Raw genomic sequence first — 22,039 nt, 5'->3', positions numbered from 1 at the left:
AAGATTTCTGTTCATATAATACATTTGAGGTATGGAAAATATGCTTATGGTACAATGATAATATTGACAGTGGTGTGAGATAAGATGAAGAAATATTGTTATAGGTTATTAACCTCATCATTAGATATGGAAGATTTTTTCATATTTACATATTTACACTATATTTTGATCTTTTTGATCTCCAATCATCATTAAATATCTTATTCCTGGATATACATTGTACTGGACTGGATTTGAACTAAGAACTAATGGAAGTGATGCTTGCTCCTATCCAATATACAAAAGCTGAATACGCATGTATCAATGGCATAGTGTACATACATCTGTGATATAGTGGGTAAGAGAATTTTCTTTTTATTGAATTTATTTTACAAACCATTAGACTTGTGAGATAGATATGGTTAAAAGTTCCAAGTTGCAGAAAAACATGTGCAGGGGTAGAATTCTAGAGGGACAATGCCCCAGGACTAGTTCAGACAAAATACAAGAGATGAATAAGTTGCATGTACTTGAGGGGAGGTAGTACAATCCAGCCAGTACAATCCAGGAGCAGGTCATTGTAATAGTGGTAGAAGCACAGAGAGAAGAAAGGACCTCTGTGGCCTAAAAGTTGGAATTTGTCAGTGAGCAGTTTTGTGTTGATCAGGTGGACTTTCTTTCGAGACAGTTGGAAATGTTTGAATGTGTAGCAATAATACTGCCCCAGGTATGGGAGTACTCTATTGTGAGTTTCATCTGAAATTTGTAGGGGATTAAAAGTTCATAAGGGATGAAGTATTTTCTAGTTAAGAGGAGGAAAGCCACTCTTTTTGATACTGAGTATTTCCATTTACCAGGAGATATTCTCCAGTGATAGAATAGCCTAAAATTTGTAGCAACTTTTAGTGTTCTAGTTACATGCTGTTCCTATCTAGGAAGGGTGTGATGGTTGTGTTATCTGTTGTGATTATGTCTTTGTGCTGTTAAAGAAAACAAGATTGGTACAAACTCCATTGAAAAATGCTTTCTATATCTGTTAATGGATTCAATGTAGGTTTGATGCAAGGTGTCTAAGTTGGATACAACGGGTAGATTGTTGACATAAAAGAGAATGAGTGGGGTACAAAACCAAACTTTGAGCAGAGTTGATAGAGTGTGGGTCAGAGAGAGTAAAGTACACATAAAGTACATAAGTGCTGAAAGGTTGATAGAGTACAGAGGTAGACAATTTTGATAGACTTGCATACTAGACATAGTTTAATTGATTTGTTGTGCTATGAGATTCACACATCAGACACAGTCAAAAGCTTTGTTATGTTTAATTTTGGATAAGGATTCCTACTTAAAATCTGATCCAGCACTAATGCATCTGATGGTGATTAGAAATCAAATTAACTGAAATGTAGCATTAATATAAATATAAAATGAATAATTTCATTTTTAGAGATGAGATTAACAGTTCTCAAATTATAATTATATTAACTCATTTCAGATATTTAGACATTTAATGATGATATTAGTTTAGAAATAATTATTGTTAGTTTTTTAAGTGGTAGCATATTACTAGTGACAGGATGTGAACCATCAAACCTTTGGTTGGTTGTCAGTTATTTATGGCCCACATTTCTCCCCATACAGTATGTTTTCATGACAATATTTCTACTCTGAAGACTACCTATGGGTTTCAATTAAAGCTCAAATATAATCAAGCTTTTATGTATTGGTATATTGTGCAAGTATTCACTAACTGAAGGCTCACACTATTGTTTAAATTTGATTTAAACATAAAGGCAAGAAACCCAGTCTTTATTAATGATGTCATAGTTATGCGACAATTGTGATGGTTGTGTGATGAGTGGAGGAGAAATTACTGGGTGATGTTATAAGTCAAGTATTTGCAAGTGTTGTTATTAGCAATATAAATCCTTAAATGCCTTTCACTAGAAAAGGAAAAAATATGAGATAAATATATGAATAATGAAGTAACGAAAAGCACAGTGGAAATGGGTTCTAACTAAAAAGAGCTTTGCAGTGCATTTTCTTCACCTGTGTTTAGCAGCTGACCAGCTCTTCAATAAAAAAAATAATAAAACACCTAAAAAGGTGTTGTTGGTGTTTCTGCTGTTTCTCCTGCTGTTGCTACTGCATACTAGAAGTGGCCAAACACTAGTCAAAAGCACTCATAATGTCATGCATCATAAACAACAATCAAAATCTTTCATATTAGTTCAAGAATAAATATTGTAGTCTTTTCAGAGTGGGAAAAATGTCTTGGATGTTTGAACCATCAAAGTAACACAAATGGAAGAGTTGTAATGGAGGTAGGAAAGTACACGCAACTTATTAAAACAGACTTTTCATTCACTCGTCTCCTAGCAATGACCCTACCTAGCATGTGATTTTCTCATAATTTCAACATATTTCATGCACACCAAAATTAAAGGAAACTAATAAACAAATAAAGCTCACTTTCAAAGAACCCCCCCCCCTCCCAGATCCAATGACAGCAACATTGTAACAGGCAGAGAGTAGTAATGGTGTTATGTGTTGGTTGATATGATTAGCAAAAAAGAAGTTTCTAATTACAGTTTCTAAATTTATTGGCTGAAGTGAGGAGTGTCTAGTTTGCTATGTAACATGAAGAAACCAACTCACCATAGTAAAAAAGCCCTAGAGTCATCAGTATTGTTGTTACCCAGTAAATCTGAAATGACTGACGCAACTCTATTTCCAATAATACATTAAAATGATTTATTCAATCTGATTACTCCCATATCCTTGCAACACATTTGTCTTTTCAAAAATGCCAAGTTTAAAAAGACAAAAAGTTAAAGATGATGTATATTAAGCCCATTAGATCACAACACTAAACTACTGCATCTCAATCCACAATATAATCCTCTAAGCGGCTTATCAGGGTATTAAATACACATACAAACCCAACAGGCAATTGCAAAATATAAATGGACCAATGTAAAATTCATTAATAAGAGACTGCATGAATAAATGAAGTTTATCTTCAACAACTGTGTGCATATACATAACTATATATTTGAAAATTATATAATTCAAAATGAAAATAAATTACACATCTGCTGATCAATGTTTTATTTTGAATTACAAAGAAATCCCAAGTCTCCATACAAGTGTATCCCAGTTCCCATACCAGATAATAATACAAATGTACACCATTTGATATTAATATGATTTCTGTAAAAACATCATATACATAAAAATTTTCACTCAGCACTCTGTACATTAATGACCCACTTCTCACAAAACGCACTGATACATAGATGATACAGGCATCTTCCACATGCAGTCAAGCCACCTCTGAGACAGAGCTGCATCACTATATACAAACATCTCATACTACATCCAAAAGAAAACCCATCAAATTCATTGGCTCATACACCAAGGCACTGCAATCTTTTAGCTCATAGACATAGTGCTTTCTTTTTCTGATTACATGATTGCTACTACAATATTCTGTACTCCTTTGAATTAATTAGTTGCATATCTTGTGATACACTCATATCTTCTCTCTTCACTTATACTAAGTCTTATATCCTTGACGTTGAACTAATCTGACATGGGACAAAACAATAACAATGAGATTCAGGCCTAGAATTAATATTAAACAGCTTACATTGTATTTGTTTTAAATCAAAATAGTAGCCATTTACAGTGAATTTCATGTATTAAATAATAAACTGAGAATTATTTACTTTTTATATTTAATAATTGATATGTATAATTTTAGTCTGGGAAAGCACAGCTTACTTTGCCTACACAGAAAACATATGCCTGCTTTACACAACATATGGAGTTCCCTTTTCTTCCAATTGTAGAGTCAAAATTACTTTTAAAGAACATAAAACTTAATATTTTAACAAAACCAATCGATTGTATTTATTAACTCTGCTATAACAGAATCAGAAATTGTTAGTAAAAAGCCTTATACGTATAATAATCTTTTTAATCTTTATAGGTCAACATTTTTGTTATAAATTGGCTCAATTATCATTAAACTTTTACTCCAAAATAATGAGATTTTACAGGAAATTATACAATAACTAGTATATTTGATAGCAAAAATTAGTATTACTAGTAGGACTTGTGTAAATTCCACGAGATGGAAAAAATTAAGAGGACTTATTTAAGAAAGAACAGAGGATTTGCATTTTTATAGCATTCATAATTTAGCTTTCTTTAAATATTCTTGATGTTTGTCTACATTCATTTCCTCATGATTCCATCAGTGTTGTCTTTTTTCTCTTTTTGTTATTATGTCTTCTCTCTGTTCTGTGCTCTATATCTGTGCATCCTTTCTTGGGCAGCTTGCAATTGCGTTTCTAGTGAATCCAGAGTTTAGGCTAGATTACCCCTTACAAACAAATGTCAATTTTTAAGTGAGCAGACGATGAATAATTGCACTTATGCATATGCAATGATCACTATAAAAAAAATTAGTCCAATACAAAAAATACATTTCAATATCAACACACAACCACCACCACCGCTCTCTCTCTCTCTCTCTCTCTCTCTCAATATAACTACCTCACCTGTCCATCTCTCTCTGTCTACCTTTCCCTTCAGCTAACTTTTTAACCACGTAATAAGTATTCCTTCCCCACCCCGCCCACTCTTTTTTCTCGTCTTTTTCTCTTGTTCTTCATCTCTACCTTTAGCTGACCATGTGACCATTTGGCCTAAGTGTATTAATATTAATCACCTTTCTCTACTTCTACCTTTCTTCTTTCTTCACTCCTCTTCTCTCTCACACTTACTCTACCTCTCTAACTAACTAACGTATAACGAGTGAATGAACAAGCAGATTATCATATAGATGCTTGAGAGAACATCTACCATATTTTTTCACAATAATTCCTGGGTAAAGGAAAATAATATAGTAAAGCTTGATATGAATATGAGTTGCAAGGAGTCAGCAATAACACCTAAGGGTTTTTAATCCCATATTAACTTCATGTTAAATTCTGATAGCCTGTGCTCTGGTGGTAAGGTTTTAACCCAACAAAATTTGAATAGCAAACAGATTTAGAGTTTCAAAGAAAAAAGTTATTATACAAGAAATAGTTACAATAACACCCATGCACACAAAAAAAATAGAACATGAAAGATATCAGGGTACAATTCTGCTTATAAACTTGATGCTCATTCTAGAATTACAAAACATTTTAAAAAACTTCTATCCAATCATTTTTCTTGTGAATGTATGTTCAAAAGTATTTTTAATAGTAATTTGATTAAAATTAGCTATTCTACTACAAATAATTTTCCAGCATCATTGTTTAACATCAACAATAAGAAACACAACTTCAATGACTATAAATCCTAGACAAATGCGTGATATGTCTATTGGATGGTAAATATATATATGAGCCATAGTGACAATCACCATAATTCAGTTGTTAAAGAACACATGAGTCTTGCAGTAAATTCATTCTTGAAAAGCAAACAATTGGATTTTAACATTACATGTCATATTCTGAACTGATCTGAATAGCAAAAACAAACATGTAGCATTTGCGAAATATACATCCTAGAAAAAGTGCTATCCTCTTCCATATTAAGAATATTCTTATCAGGAATTCTGAATTTCTTTCTGCCACAACAAATCTAAGCAATTTTAAATGGTATATAAACTGACATTCAGTTAACCAAGTATTATGTCATATTCTCCTTTTATCAAAATTTACATTGCTTCTGGACATAATATATTCATAGTTTGTGAGTAATCTTCAAATCTGAATACTGTCAGCATGCTTTACACATGAAGCCTGGTCTCAGGACCAGAATGACTGGAGACCAAAGTCTAGAAACCCTGCATAACTGGGCTCTATGTCCTATTTCCTCCTATGATATCCCCATTACCCTTCATCTTTATTTATTTATTTTTTGATAACACTAATCTTTCTCATTACTGGGAACCATTCCACTTGATATCCATCCTTCATCCTTAATACTATCCTCTCCACCCACATTTTACATTGATTCCCCTGTGCCACCAATCATCTCACCTTCTCCACCACCATATATCTCTCACCCTCCCTATGCTATATGCCAGCCTCTCTTCCTCAACTCAAGCAAACTATTCAATCACTTGTCATCTCTTGTTTTAATCCTGTCTAATGTATCATCATTACTATTCTGCTACTCTTCAAACCCAGCCCCTTATCAACCATTCACTACATCCTCCACTCAATCCTACCCAATCTCTACAGTTGTCACCCACTCTTCCCTAGCTCACCAACTTATCATCCACTTAACACATGTTCTTCATTCATTATATTCCTTGTCTTACTCACTGCCCATCTCTCACTCTCTGATACACTCATGCTACTCAACCCAGCCTCACAGCTGGTTCTTTTATGCTCATTTACTTCGACTCACCTCATCCCATGCTACTCCACACAGACACTTCATCCATCTCATCACTGCTATTTTTATCTCTTCCCTGCTTCATTCCGATTGCTTCTCCCTCACCTTCTCTTCCAGAATGTGAGTACCCATGTGGCCCCTCCATAGCAAGAAACCCTGTTCTGCTCTGACCCCCTTCTCTCATACTTTACCCCCTCATTTAACATTAAGTTGCACTAGTGCTGGTGTCACAAAAAACCCCTCAAAAGACACCCAGAGCATTCTGTAAAGTGGTTGGTATTAGGGAGGGAACCAGCTGTAGAAACCATGCCAAAGTAAACAGTGGAGCATGATGCAGTCCTTGTCCATATTAGATCCTATCAAACAAGCCAACCCATGCCAACATAGAACAAAAACATTACATGATGACAATGATACTGATGATGATGAATTGCTGTTTAATATTTTGCATATATCTTTAACTACTTCTAGTGTGTCCTGCTGAAAGGTTTTATATACAATCAGATAGATTTACACTTTTAAATGATAGAAGAAAAGTCAATGGACTTTTTAAAAAAAGTTCTGTAATGAATAAGTTCATTAATAAATTCATAACTACCTCCAAATACGAAAGAGGAATTAACAGTAAACCCAAAGTTTCAGCTTTAATAAATATCACACACACACACACACACACACACACAATATATATGCATATCACATAAATATGTAATGGTGGCAGTTGAACTTTCTGCCAAACTAAGGAAACTGTTTTCAGTAGTTTTCCAGACTGCTGATAATTTGGTAGTAATTCCTTAAAGAAGTGTCACTGTTTCATTAGTGACAGAGAGACATTTGAATTCAGAATGCACAGATAACAAGGTATCCCCTCTGCTTTCTAACAACTCCACTAATCCAAAATCCTGGATTAGAAGTATTTTTTTTAAAAATTAACTTCGAAAGAATAGAAAGCAGATTTCACCATGGTAGAATCTGAGCTAAAAGAGTTGATGCAAACATTTCGAGACATTCTATGCAACACTCAAAGAACTTTGTTGTTGTTGTTGTTAATTTAAGAATCAGCTTGCTCATGCTGTTTGCTTTTGATGTTGCTCTTGTTGGATATGTATTGATAACTTATTGATAAAAATAAGATAGGCCCCAATAGATGCCTAACCAACTTTCCAATATAGAAAGCTACTATGTCTCTTCCTTACTTTCTGGCACTAAATATGGTGTTAGGATGTGGGTGGTAAAAAAAAGAACTAAAACAGCATGATAGCCAATTCATCGGGGTATCGATTTATGCATAATTGGGAGAATTTAGATGTGTAATGTCACAGGCTTAAAATATTTTGCATTGTTGTTCATATTTGTTCAAAACATATCCAGATGGATTGTATGTTTCTGGAATTTTGATGATTAGCAACAAATAAAAGATAAATAAAAATAGACATGCTAATTTTATAATGCTTGAGTTAGGGGAGCATTACTTTCAATTTAATCATTCTGAATTGCATATCATTTTATTTGGTGGCTAAAGTTGAATTGTTTCATTTCTATCTGAAGTCATGCCTATAATCAAATTGGTTGTCACAGATTTAAAATATTTTGCATTGTTGTATTACACAGGCAGTCATACACAGACATATACATTATACACACATACTATGCATACTATATATACACAAACACATCCATGTATACACACACACACACACATTTATATACAGACACAGTTTTCATATGTGTATGTTTGTGCAAGTGCTTACAAATGGTTGTGTGTCTTTTATATATACACAGACACACACACATATTTGTATATTTATTTACTTAGCTCCAAATGTTTAAAGATCTGGGGAAATGGTGGTTTAATTGAGTGATGATATTAATAATTGTCCATCTGATAATGTGCAAATGCAGTCTGCCTGTGAGCAACCATTCCCACAAACCTTTTCAGATGCTGGAAAGTGTCGCTCAGCTCCTTGGTCATCATATGAAGATTGCAATTTTAGAACAGCCACGGCCAATGTAGGAACAATGAAAGGTAGTCTGGTGAAATTAGTGAAATGCTAGAATGGAGGCATGTAGATGTGTTCCATGCAAGAGGTAAAATGGAGGGGAGCCTCAGCTAGACTCTTTAACGGTAAATAACTATAGGTAGATAAAGTGATCGAAGAAGTCAGTGTGTATAATAGGATAATTAAGCTAAGGCTAATCTTGGAAAATACAAAAGCAACTTTCTGTCTTTCCCTATGCTACTCAATCTGGACTGCCAAGTGGCTGGAAAGCAAACTTCTGAAACACACAGCTACACCTGTGCCTGTATATATATATAGTAACAAATTGAGGAAAAGAAATCCTTCAAAGGGGTGTGTTAAACATCCAATTCACTGGTACATCAGTTGGATGCCATATAAATATTGGTATAATTCAATTATAAAGATAAATTAAATATAGAGATATACTATTAACAATCCGATAATTTATTTATATTACAATATTACATTAAATGCTATGAATATAATATAACATAAATAATTATAAAAACCATAAGAGGCCAACAAATTGTTTTGACTAATATATGTATTTTCTGAGACACATAATCACAGTTTCCTTCTATATAAAGTCACTTTACAGTCATGGTTTAGAAAAAGGCAAAATTCTGTGTGAAAGGATGGCTGAATTGTAAAAATTAATTCAAATGTCTATGTATTATGAGCGTGAGTGTTAACTATTCAATCATGCATCAATTACAGTTAAAAAACAACAAAAACACTTTAATGGACGATACAACTAAGTAAGTGCAATCCACAACCATTGAGAAATTCTCTTCATTATATCTCAAGCACATACCAATTGAAACCCTATCATGTCCAAGATAGTCGCTTGTCACCACAACATACAACGATAAGATAAGTGAGTATATAAATGTATATAATTAAGTATCTATGTCTTCTGCAACAAAAAATATATAAACAATAACATCTTCAATACAACTTTTTTATTTATTTAAATCAATTGATATAAAAAAATTGTTGCTTAAATTAATTAATAATAATCTTCTATATTTATTTTCTCGGAGGGATAATTCCATAGGAGATATGAATAGAAACCTAATGAAAATTTTTTCTTTGTTTACTTAATTTATTGTAGGGAGAATTCCGTACTAAGTGTTAATATAGACTTAAGACTGTAAATGTGATAACCAAAATACCCCATAGATATATATATTTTTTTTTAGGCTATAGTAATGGAAATCAAATTTACTAATTTTTTAGGGGTAACCAGATTCAAAGTTACTTAAATAATGATCGTTATTCGCACACCATGGAAGGGAGAATTTAGTGAATCGACAGAAATCATCAATACAAACCAAACAAGCAACAAGTACAGTTCTCGATGAACTAATCGATATTGTTATTTACAAAATAAGGGACCATATATGGTGCATATCCAAACTCTATCAATACTTTCAGAAGTAACAAACAACATTGTTGTAATAAGAATACTATTTATAAACTATATCTATGGGGTATTTTGGTTATCACATTTACAGTCTTAAGTCTATATTAACATTTATTATGGAATTCTCCCCCACTCTCTCCCTCTCTCTCTCTCTCTATATATATATATATATATATATACACATACATACATACACATACATGCATGCATGCAAGTGTGTGTGAACCTATGTGCGTTTATTTACACCTGCATTTGCTTCTATGACAGTTGCACTCCACAATTAATGATGTGAGTTTTCCTGTTAAGAAATCATCCAGTTGCTCCTTGCCTTTGAAACAGTGTGGCATAAAAGATCCCTTATTTGAAATACACTTAAGAGCAGATAAGGGGAAGAGCAACAGATTGTAAAACAATGACTCAGTTAATTACACATTCATCTAAACCCTGCTAGCATTGAAAAATGGACATAGAAATGAGTGAACAAATGAATGATATGTACTATATATATGTGTTAGTGTGTGAATGTGTACAAGTGTATCACCATCAGCAGCATCAATTTAATATTCACTTCTATGCTTGAATAGGTCAGAATTTGTTGAGGCAGATTTTTTCTTTCTATCTGTCTGTCTGTCTATCTATCTATCTATCTCTCTATCAATCTATCTTTCTATCTTTGAAATGGGAAGGAAGAGCCATTTACATTGTACTTGTGGCTATAGTGAAAGATTGTGTATGGTGGATGTGTCTGAAAGGTCTAGAGACAAACACTTTCCTCTCTGGTGAATCTCTCATCAACTTTTTTTTCTTCCCTTCCCAAAAAGAAAAGCTCTACTTTGTATTTTGTCTCCTCTGTGTTCAGCCGTGTGTGGCCAATAAAGAAACATATCTATCTATCTATCTATCTTTATATATATATATATATATATATATTTATAAAATTAAATACTTGTGTATCCGCCCTATAGCTTCTTCAAAAAGGATGTGCAATTTATATATAGCTGGAAGCCAGGAGGAGGTGAGTAGTGATTTGGCTGCCTCTGCTGACCTACCATCAGAAGAGTGATATGGTTCAGGGTCAAAATATCTGATGAATGTTGGATACCGTCTGATGACATCAGTTCTTCCTCGCCAAAGCTCAAATTCAAGTTATCTTGCTTGTCTACTGTTTTAAGACCAGGCACATTGAAGAGAATATATTCTTTTACACCTGTAAGTGCAACCTACCCACGAACTAGCAAAATATATACCTTGTGTATGCGAGTTTGATATTGTTTATATACCTCCAACTGCTTTTAACTCATATTTGAACTTTTTTCTGTGGTATGAAATGTTGGGACATACCAACAGATGATTCTTACACCATTTTGCATAGAGTCATAGACAGTGATTTCGCTTGCATTGGGCCTCATTTCGGGTATGCAATATTGACAAGTCACAAAAATTACGAAACATCAATGCCCATCACTCCTGAATGGGATTTGATGTGAGTTATCTTTCTCGTCTATGACTTCCAGGTGTTTTAACACCAGGCACATTCAAGAGAATATATTTTCTTACACTTTTAAGTGCAGTCTACCCACAAAATAGCAAAACATAAACTTTGTGTATGTGTGTTCAATATTGTTTAAAGCCCTCAAGCTGCTTTTAACACATATTTGTATATATATATATATATATATGCATGCATGTATGAAGATTTGACAATGCTATTTGAATATAATTTACATTATATAACTATTAACTGTTTTTTTTATTAATGAAACACTCATAAGCTGGTGTAAGATTTTATAAACCATCTCTCCTCTTTTGTTTTGTTTCCTATAAGTACTCTGTGACATACCCAATGACAAATTCCAAGAAAATAATAAGTGCACTAATGAGTTCCCCTAATGGTTTCCCTTCAGACATGTAGAAATACACAAGGAAGCTTAAAAACTGGTTACTTGTATAATTTAAATTCTATGCTATATAAACAGATAAATAAATATGTGTGTGTGTGTGCGTGCACGTGTGTGTATTAGAAATGAAATTCTGAGTGTGAAAGCACAACTTGGAAATAAAAACCTATTCTTTGCATAACCCTTTACCTCCTCTACCCTTGGAACTGCTTTCATCCCTTCCCACACTATTTTTACCCGGATCAGTGTCCTTCTGTACTTTCAGTTATCCCTCCCTCTCCTCTGTCAAACCCTATCTTAACACCCCTCATAAATGTTATCATTTTCAACATTCTTTCATATTTACTATCACACCCCACTCACTATAGCTACCTTTATGTACCTCTACATCCCCCTCACCCACCTCTCCTACACCTTTCACATCATCCACCTACTTTATGATCTACCTTCCTTTCAGAGCCACTTCTATTTCTCTCACTTTATCCCTTCTTCATAATGGTATTTCCCATCTCTCTTTCTCTCTCACTCACTGTCTCTCGTTCTCTGACAGTATTTCTATCTTTCTCTAACTCTCTGGTGCCACATAAAAAAAAGCACCTAGTAAAGTGGTTGGTGTTAGGAAGGGCATTCAGTCATAGAAACCACGTCAAAATAGACTTGGTGCAACTCTCTGGTTTGCCAGCTCCTGTCAAACTGTCCTACCTATGCCAGCATGGAAGATGATGATTTTCTCTCACTATGGACTTTACTACTTTCACCAACTTTGGATTCTCAGCATCTTAGAAGTTGTAAGACTTCCTCTTTTGTCTGTTAAAAATGCCTTAAAACTGTGTCATACGCTTCCCCATCAATTGGCTGCCTTCTGTTTTTCAATTATCACTTCCTCACCATGACATGGACATTTCTATCTCTACAGACTTGTAACAGTTGTGTACTTTCCTGAACTTTTCACAAGTACAGTATTGTTATTTATTTAATTTTTATCATTGATTTATTGTAATAATTTTTTCCCCCAATTTCCCTGCAAAGTTTTTTATTAATTTTCTCTCATTCGCCCCCTTGAAATTGTATATTAATTTTTCTCATTTTGTTTTTCTTTTTCTATTTTCTTTCTTTTCATTCTCCCTTCTGTTTATACATTTTATATTCACCTCTATCACATTCTACTTGCTCTTCCACATGCTTCACATCCCTCACAGAACAAGTTTCTTTTTCTTGCACACCCCCATTGTACCCTGCTGTTGATAACTTTCTTCCACATTATAATATCTCACACTCGTAACCCTAACCCTAACCCTTCTACCTCCCAGCATTTCAATTACTTTCTCTTTTAACTCATTTGCACCCACTCCCAGCTCCTTCCATGTGCTCCTCATACATAATGATTATGCACACACACCAATACCCAATTCTCCTACAAACCCTTGCTGTTATACTCCCATACTTGCACACCTCTACACACACACACACACACACAGAGCTCCCTGCCCTTATGGCTATCTTAAAACATGGACACACTTCAATAGGTACCCCCCCCCCCAAACCCAATCTTCCCTTCTTAATTCATCCCTCATAGGACTGCATTCTCACCTGGCCCATCACCCTTTGCCCAGAGATCTTTTTCCTCCCTCTTCTCAACCACTTTCCCACTTTCACTTCCTCCCTCTGCTTCTCTTTCCCTTCCTATTTAACCATTAAACTAATACATTATTTGTTAAAACTTATCCTTCCATCTTGTATTTTTCTTTAAGTTTTTGTTCCTTTCCTTAACTATTACACACACACATACACACATATATAGTGTTTAGGTTGTGAATGGATAATTCATGGTTGAAGAATAGTAGGGTGGAATGAAGGGTGGTGTCATTTGTGTAAAAGTGTGAGATTCTGGATGTGGTAGCAAGCAAGTCATGGTGTATACAAGAAAGTGGACAAAATTAACCTGAGGGCATGCTGAAGGACAGAATGCGCTCCATCAACACATGCGGCAACAGTGTGATCCTGACAGGAAGCTAACAATCCAAGAGACCAAGAGATCAAAAATGCAATGAAGTTGCTTTAATTTTTTACTGTGCAAACTTTTTTTACAATTCCCACCTCTTACCACTGTGCCTACTTCTCCCACTATTCTATTGACTTGTTTCTGTCATCACCTGCTATCTACCAACTGACATCTACTACTATTGCCACAATGCTGCTTTGAACTGACAACCTACAACTAGCACAATAGACTTTATACCTTCTTACATATTTTTGCCAAATGATATCTTCATCCCTCCATATTATGACAAGATTTTCTGGAGAGCACATCACTCCACTAGCATGAGAGATAGGTACCTGTTGTTTGAAACGTTATTTCAGTCACATGTGACAAAGCCTGAACTAGTCAAAGATTACCACAGAGGAAATTGGGAATATGCTTGAGACTCTTAAAATTTGATAACATTAACTGCTAGCAACAATCTCCAATTCTTATGTGTTTGCTACTTTACCAAGATAGGGAGATTCACGTTTGTAACTCCCAGAGTCATCTCCTGGGAGGGTCACTGAAATAGTTAGCATTAGAGAAGTATATCTAACCAAAACTGGAGAGAGAGGAAGAAGAGGGGAGAGGAAAAAGGAGGAGGAGGGGAGAGAGAAGAAAGAACTGATTCCATACTTAAAAGTGATATTCAATCAAGATGAGTTTAGCCAGAGTGACGAGCAAGAATCAATGTACATTTCTCCAAAGTACAACAAAGAAAAACTGTAGAATTGATAGTTTTGTTTTGTTTTCTTGCTTTTAACCTTGCCATACTGTAGGATAACAAATACAAAAGAAATTGTGAAGTATTTCAGAGGGTTGATTTAAGAAAACAGTATGAAACTAATTTTGTTATCCATTCTCTATTTATTGTAATACAAATTTTCCATCCTAGACACATCATTCAATCATCTACCTACTAAAATCTACTAAAAGCTCAATTTTATACGAGGTCTGATCAATAAGTATCCGGACTGTTGCCATAGTGAGGTGCAGGAGTGGCTGTGTGGTAAGTAGCTTGCTTATCAACCACATGGTTCTGTGTTCAGTCCCACTTTGTGGCAACTTGGGCAAGTGTCTTCTACTATAGCCTCAGGCCAACCAAAGCCTTGTGTGTGAAATTTGGTAGATGGAAACTGAAAGAAGCCTGTTGTGCATATATAAATAATATATGTGTATGTGTTTGTCCCCCCAACATCACTTGACAACCGATGCTGGTGTGTTTATGTCCCTGTAACTTAGCAGTTTGGCAAAAGAGACCAATAGAATACGTACTAAGCTTACAAAGAATAAGTACTAAGGCCGATTTGCTTGACTAAAGGCAGTGCTCCAGCATGGCCGCAGTCAAATGACTGAAACAAATAAAATAAGAGTAAGAAGCTAAAGCATGCAGAGTGAAGCTCAGTTATATAGAGAAAAACATCACAGATGTGCGTGCAGCTGTGAGGGGAAAATGTCGAATCACTATCCACGAGTTATCTGAGGATGTGCAGATCAGTGAAGATTTCAGCTGACCAAAAAGACACTTGGGTTTCAGTTGCACAAGATCTCCTTGATAGTGTCAAGAACGATAAAATCTTTTTGCAAACTTTGCGTAGGCCTCTGAGCTTTTGGCAAAATTTGATGCAGATTCTCTGCTCAACTTTCTCTGTCATGGTCAATGAGATGATCACATGCTATATACCTTCCTTCCAGCCACTGCTGTAAACAGCGGAGGAGAGCTAGGATGTCAAAACTTAGTGCGCATGCACAGCAGAGTTCAAGGTCTATCTGTGCCAAGTGGCTTAACTCTGCGTGCTTTAGCTTCATTACTATGGCAACAGTTCAGATACTTATTGATCAGACCACATACATGCTATTTGTGCAGATATTTGTGCATGCTGATAGATATTAGTGTATATTTTGAAAGACATCCAATTGTAGACTGGATAGCAAAAATCCCTCATGTAAATATACATTAGACTTTAAATGGGAAGACAGGATGTATTTAGTTAACTTTACATTATCTCTGCTGTGGATAAAAATAGACCTCTTGTAAATACACAACTGGGTTTAGATGAAAGAATGGAAGTTGTTCCCTACTTCTCAAAAACTATCTCAACACCCATTATGACATAAGTAATACCACTAGCAGCACAACATTACTCCTAGGTTTTGGACCATGATTAGATTCTTTCATTATTATGTCTATTATTTAAATCTATGAATTATTTCAAGTGATCTGGCTAACATACTCCTGCATATTCCAATCTTTACCTCAAGAACAAGGTATGAGGTTATGCAGGAAAATGGATAATAAAATGAGACAATGACATGGGGAATGTAGTGTAAGACAGGATAGAATGGCAATGAAATCTTCACATGCGCACACACACACACACACACACTAATCACTTCTACATAGTATTGCAGTAGGCATGGCTCACAACACCTGTTCAGGAGGGGAAAAAAAAAAAAGAAAAATACAGAAATGAAAAAAGAAAAGCAAAAACAACTTTTGATAAAAGTACATAATTCAAAATGTGTACAGAAATGAAAGAGAGTAAAAGAAAAGAGGTACTGCTGCTGCTCATCTTAAATCAGCATTAGATTTAGTAAAACTATCTTCATTTGAGTCTTTTGGGCTATGTTCAAACATTCCTATTCTTTATCATACTGAATTAGTGCAAAGGTGATGTGGAAAAATTAGTAGAGTACCCTTTCCAGGATTAAATCATTTCTGCCTGAATTTCTGAGATGAGCTATTTTCATTATTATACAATGATACATTCAAATTTTGGTTCTCAGTCGTATTTAGACTTGTACTCTCTGCCCTTCTTCAGGTACTTGCTACATTGGAATTTTGAACTGAAGTTTTGCTAAATGCATGAGGACAGATTGCTCAGTCTGTTGTTTATTGCCAGGGATATTTTATTAGTAATTCTAATTGTGATGCCATTTACTCATTCTCTTGGAATCAGAGTAAATTAACTAACTCTGTTCTGTTTGAACTGCAACATTTAACACTTCATTGAATTTATATTCACTATCCTGTAAGACAATTACTGTATTTACCAGCACTTTTTCCATTTTTAAATGTATCAAAAAAATCACCTTGTGTCTACTGCAACTGTATTATGGATGGGAAGCCAGGTGCCATAGGCTAAGGAATTTATTAGGAACAATAACTGTTACCATCATCATCATTATCATCATTTAATGCTTGTTTTCTATGCTGGCATGGGTTAAATGATTTGACTGGGACTGGTAAGCCAGAGAGCTGCACCAGGCTCTAGTCATCTGTTTTGGCTTGGTTTCTATGGCTGGATGCCCTTCCTAATGCCAACCACTTTACAGAGTATGCCAGGTGTTTTTTCAAAACAATATGAATAAATAAGCATTACAATTGACTGAATAATCTGAATGCTAAAGGGTTAAGGTGCCCACGAGGCTTTTATGCTCTCAAGTATGGTAGGTTATGGGAGAACTGTATCTCAACTTGTCTACTTTCAGATTTAAAGATGTTTATATATTGTGGCTGTCATGTTTTGCTATCACAACTGGCCACCAGAGTGGTGCACCACTGCTTTAGTTTTATAAGCATTCACTCATTGCAAATAGCTGACTAACAGATGAAAGTTTGTCAACATTACGTTAACCTTTCTGAGATAATTTTTCATTGAGATCATAGATAGATTCTTCTTAAAGGTAATTTGGTCATTAAATAGTGTAAGGTATACAATAGGTGTACGTTATGTATACTCAGGATGGGAGTATAATGAGATTATATGACCTCTCAACATAAATGCCAACCTGCCATTAGCAAATGTTACTAAGTTTATGTTAACAGACTGTGATAATTTGGCTTGTTTTCAATATCTTGTGCCAATCTCTAATTGTGGAGAGAACCTGTAGAAGGGATAGACCCAGGAAGATGTAGGATGGGGTGATGAAATATAATCCTTTGGTTGTTGAGTCTCACGGAAGCAATGACAAGTGGTTGAGACTTCTGGCAATTTGCTGTGCCTGAGGTGACATGTCAAGCTAAGTGAAACATGATCATTGCCAGTGCTGGTGACACATAAAAGGCACCTGTGTCAGTGACATGTGAAAATCACCTGTGCTGGTGACACATAAAAAACACCTGGCACACTCTGTAAAGTGGCTGGTGTTAAGAAAGGCATCCAGCCATAGAAACCAAGCCAAAACAGATGACTAGAGCCTGGTGCTACTTCTCTCAATGTAGACTCCAACTAAGTTGAGGTGTCTTGTCTTGCAAGTTATTTGTGCTGGTGTCACAAAAAACACCTTGTACACTCAGTAAAGGGTTTGGTATTAGGAAAGACATCCAGCCATAGAAACTATACTAAAGCCTGGTACAGTCCTGTAGCTCACTGGTTTCAATTGAACCAATAAATAATTTTTCTGTGTATTTTTACTAGAAAAAAAAATTATCTATTATTCTATTTAGAAACTTCTTAACATTCACATTCTTCCTCTCTTTTATAAGAAATTCATCTTAGAATTGGGACAGCTTTAGGTGCTTCAAAGATTGTGTGTATGCCTGTCTCTCTGTTACTGCTGTCTGTCACTTTGGTCATTCATTCCAACTCTAAACAAAGAACAATTTTCTAAGTAAGATATGATTTGCTCATTTTTTTGTTTCTCCAGTAAATAAATATTTGTATTATTAGTTTGTACAAATGTGGCGAGCTGGCAGAATCTTTAGAATATCAGTCAAAATACCAACTCATTACCTATCCTGGATACAAGGAAATAAAAAAAATGGAAGAAATTCAAAAAAATAGTGCTCATAGGAACTGCTCACATCCTATGAAAAATATTGTCTATGTAATTCCAAAAACATTTTAATCTGAGAACATTATCAAAAGTACTTTTAAATGTACATATTAGCACACACCTTTTATTGTCACCTTAAGATCATACTATCACCTTATCATCAAATTACTTTTAAAACAAATTCCTAATTTTCTTACGCTTTGACAGACATTCTCTAGAACAACACTATGCAAAACCAAAAATATAGCACCCTAGTCAATATCGACTTGAACTTCTAACTTGTCTCTTGAAGTTTATGAGTGAGACTTGGAGTCAACTTGTACAAATACAAAGCAAAAGTCAAACAAATAATAATAATAATAATAATAATAATAATAATAATAATAATAATCATACTACTACTACTACTACTACTACTACTACTACTACTACTACTACTACCTGGGGGAGCATCATAGCCATGTGTTGAGAGGAATTCTTTGGGGTTTGAATAATTCACCTCTAGAAATATGGATGTTTCATTCATTATCATTAAACAAACCTTATTCAAGGACCTTGAGTGGGATGGGCTACTCAACCTGAAGAAAATTCTAACTAGGCATGTGCTGTTTATTTTGATATGAAATCCCCATGTCACACATACATGGTTGTGATGCATGTGTACTCTTATCAGACAGGCAGTCATGATGGGTATGCTGGGCTTCATATATTTGTACCCTGGTGTCCCTTTGATGGCATGCACTGCTCCCTTACTCAATAATAATGATAATAATAATATCAGACAATGGCTCTCATGGCTGTTGATCTTAACTGATTGGAAGTATTATCATGTACATGGTTTGTCTTGGTACAACATAATCTGCTCAATACCACAGATTTGCTTGTCAGCATGCCCTTGATGGCTGGTGATATGTGCATGATATGGGGAGCATCACAGCCATGTATTGAGAGGAATTTTTGTGGAGTTTGAATACTTCACCTTTGGAAACATAGGCGTTTTGTTCATTATACTTAAACAAATATTGTTCAGGGACATTTTGAGCAGAATGGGCTAAATGATCTGAAGAAAATTCTAACTGGGCCCCACCTGCAAGGTCATGTGCTGTTTATCTTGATATAAGATCACCATGTCACGATGGGTATATTAGGCTTCATGTATTTGTACCCTAGTATTACTTTGATGGCATGCACTGCTCTCTCACTCAATAATAATAATAATAATAATAATAATAATAATGATGATAATCCCTGTAGGAGTAAAAACAAGACTTGTTTAAAGGCAGATGAATATTCTTTATTATTACTGTTGATGAAGCCATTGTTGCTTACGACAGCAGTAATAATAGTAATAATGAATATTCCAAGAACAAAAATAGTAGAGAACATCTTCATCAGAGTAAATCTACCACAGAGGGAATAGGGTCCCTTTAGCCTTGGCTGGCATCCCCCTAGAGAAAGTGTCTCAAAAAAAAAAAAAAACACTGGTGGTTGTGATACCTCACCAACACAGCCCTCTTTATGAGTGTAATGCCAAATAAAAATCATCACAACTGCATTCATGAGACCCAAACCCTGAGTGAAGTGTTCCACAGTGCAGCAGGTGGGACCTTGTCATTATCCAAGATAAGGAGAAAATAGACTGAAAATGACAATAGAATGTAATGGAATGTTATTATAGAAGCAAGTCCACCAAAACTGGATACCGGAAAAGAAAATAATTTTTGGGCAGAGTATGCTCCCTAAAATAGAGCAAAGACTTCTAGTCCACCTAAATTTAATCCTGTAAAGATAGTGGCTATCCTAGTTGGAACTAGAGATCTCCACATAATGAAAGAGTGTGAATGTGACTATGCTGAACATGAAGAACAAAAAGCAGAACAAGAACAGGAATAAACAGAAGGACCAATAACTACTCATAAAAGAAACAGCTGCCCAGATGATGGTGAATTCTACTTTGTGGAGGGAAAGATTGTTACAGAGGAAGAAACTACATCTGAATGAAGTGTGAAATAGTGAAAGAAAGGTGCTGCCAGCTCTGAGGGGAATCTATATAAAGTAACGGAAATCAACACTGAATACATAACAGATCTAAATTACCATATATACTGTGCAGCCTCTGTTGCTGTACAATGTTTTGGGGGTTAAAAGCAAAAGAAAAACAAAGGACAATGTTCCATCGTGGGAACAAAGGTTTGAGAACCAAATTGAACAGCCTGAGAGAGACCTTGGACAGATGCATGCAATCAGAAAAAAAGAGGTTAAGGGAAAGACATAGAAATGAACGGCAAAGGAAGTGCAACACAAGGCACAAAAGACTGCAAGCAGTTAAAGAACTGAGACAAAATATCAAAGTGGTGTCAGGTGAAACAAAAACATACCAACAGAGAACAAATCAGTAGCAGCAGAATAGACTCAAGAATGACGGAAAAAATTTTATAAACAACTGAACAATGAAGAAGAGCAGCAGGGAAATTATTTGCTAGATGTAGCAGCAAGAAAATTCTGTGTGGTATGATACATGGCTGTTCATTTCCCAAAAGTCCAGTACTGGCCTAACTTTGCCCTTTGTTGGCTGCACCACTGCTATTAGAGGTAGCACTCCGCTCATCACCTCTTCCTTCCATGGCATAAGGACACCTTTCTTAATCCACTTCTCTACCTCTTCTTCAAACTTACTCCTGGTGTGCTCTTTCAGGGTATGCTGGCAGCAGCTCACCCTGTTCTTCAGCATTGGGGGTCCCTCTTTCCAGCACCACTATCATCTATCGCTGACCATTGAATGCCATCTGAAAATCCTTCTCTTCAATGGCATAGGCAGTGCAGTTCCTCGCGGGGCTCTGCTCCCGCTCACATTCCTGACTCACGGCATCTCCATGGCACCAAACGGAACCACATCTTCTCCAACACTGACACTCCCAAGGCGATCAATCGCGTCTGGCCCCATTACAACGTCAATCCCATCTAGTAGTCGATCACGATCGCCTGCAGCCTTAGCATTGTGCCTCACACCACTATATATCCACGTCTGCACCTGTATAGTAGAAGTCACTTCAGTGATCCTCACCCAGTCTGAGCAGCTGCTATCTGACCAACCCGGGAGCAAATTTCCTGATGTTTGTTCATGATACTTCGGCCGGCGAAAAAAGGCTGCCCTCTCCTGTCTCCCTTGCACTTCCCTTCTCATGCTTCCTCTTCCAGTCAGTCCCTTGACTATTGACGTCATGGCCCTCTTCTTCCGGCTCATCCCCACAATATACATATATATACATACATATGTACACATATATACACACATACATATATTTATACATATATACAAATATATATATATATACATACATTATATATATACATACATACATATATATATACATACATACATATATATATATACATACATACATATATATATACATACATACATATATATATATATACATACATACATATATATATATATACATACATACATATATATATATATATACATACATACATATATATATATATA

At 35.3% G+C, this 22,039-nt stretch overlaps 1 protein-coding gene across 19 annotated transcripts in view; it reads right to left on the bottom strand.

Moving 5' to 3' along the window:
* Positions 1-22,039, bottom strand: part of LOC106874170 (ensconsin) — a 310,838-nt gene that overhangs the window by 2,926 nt on the left and 285,873 nt on the right. The gene's annotated exons all lie outside the window — the stretch shown is intronic.

Source organism: Octopus bimaculoides, chromosome 21, assembly GCF_001194135.2.
Source record: "Octopus bimaculoides isolate UCB-OBI-ISO-001 chromosome 21, ASM119413v2, whole genome shotgun sequence".
Classification (NCBI taxonomy): domain Eukaryota; kingdom Metazoa; phylum Mollusca; class Cephalopoda; order Octopoda; family Octopodidae; genus Octopus; species Octopus bimaculoides.
Note: the sequence above shows the minus strand (reverse complement) of the source record. Positions and strands in the feature narration are given on the sequence as shown.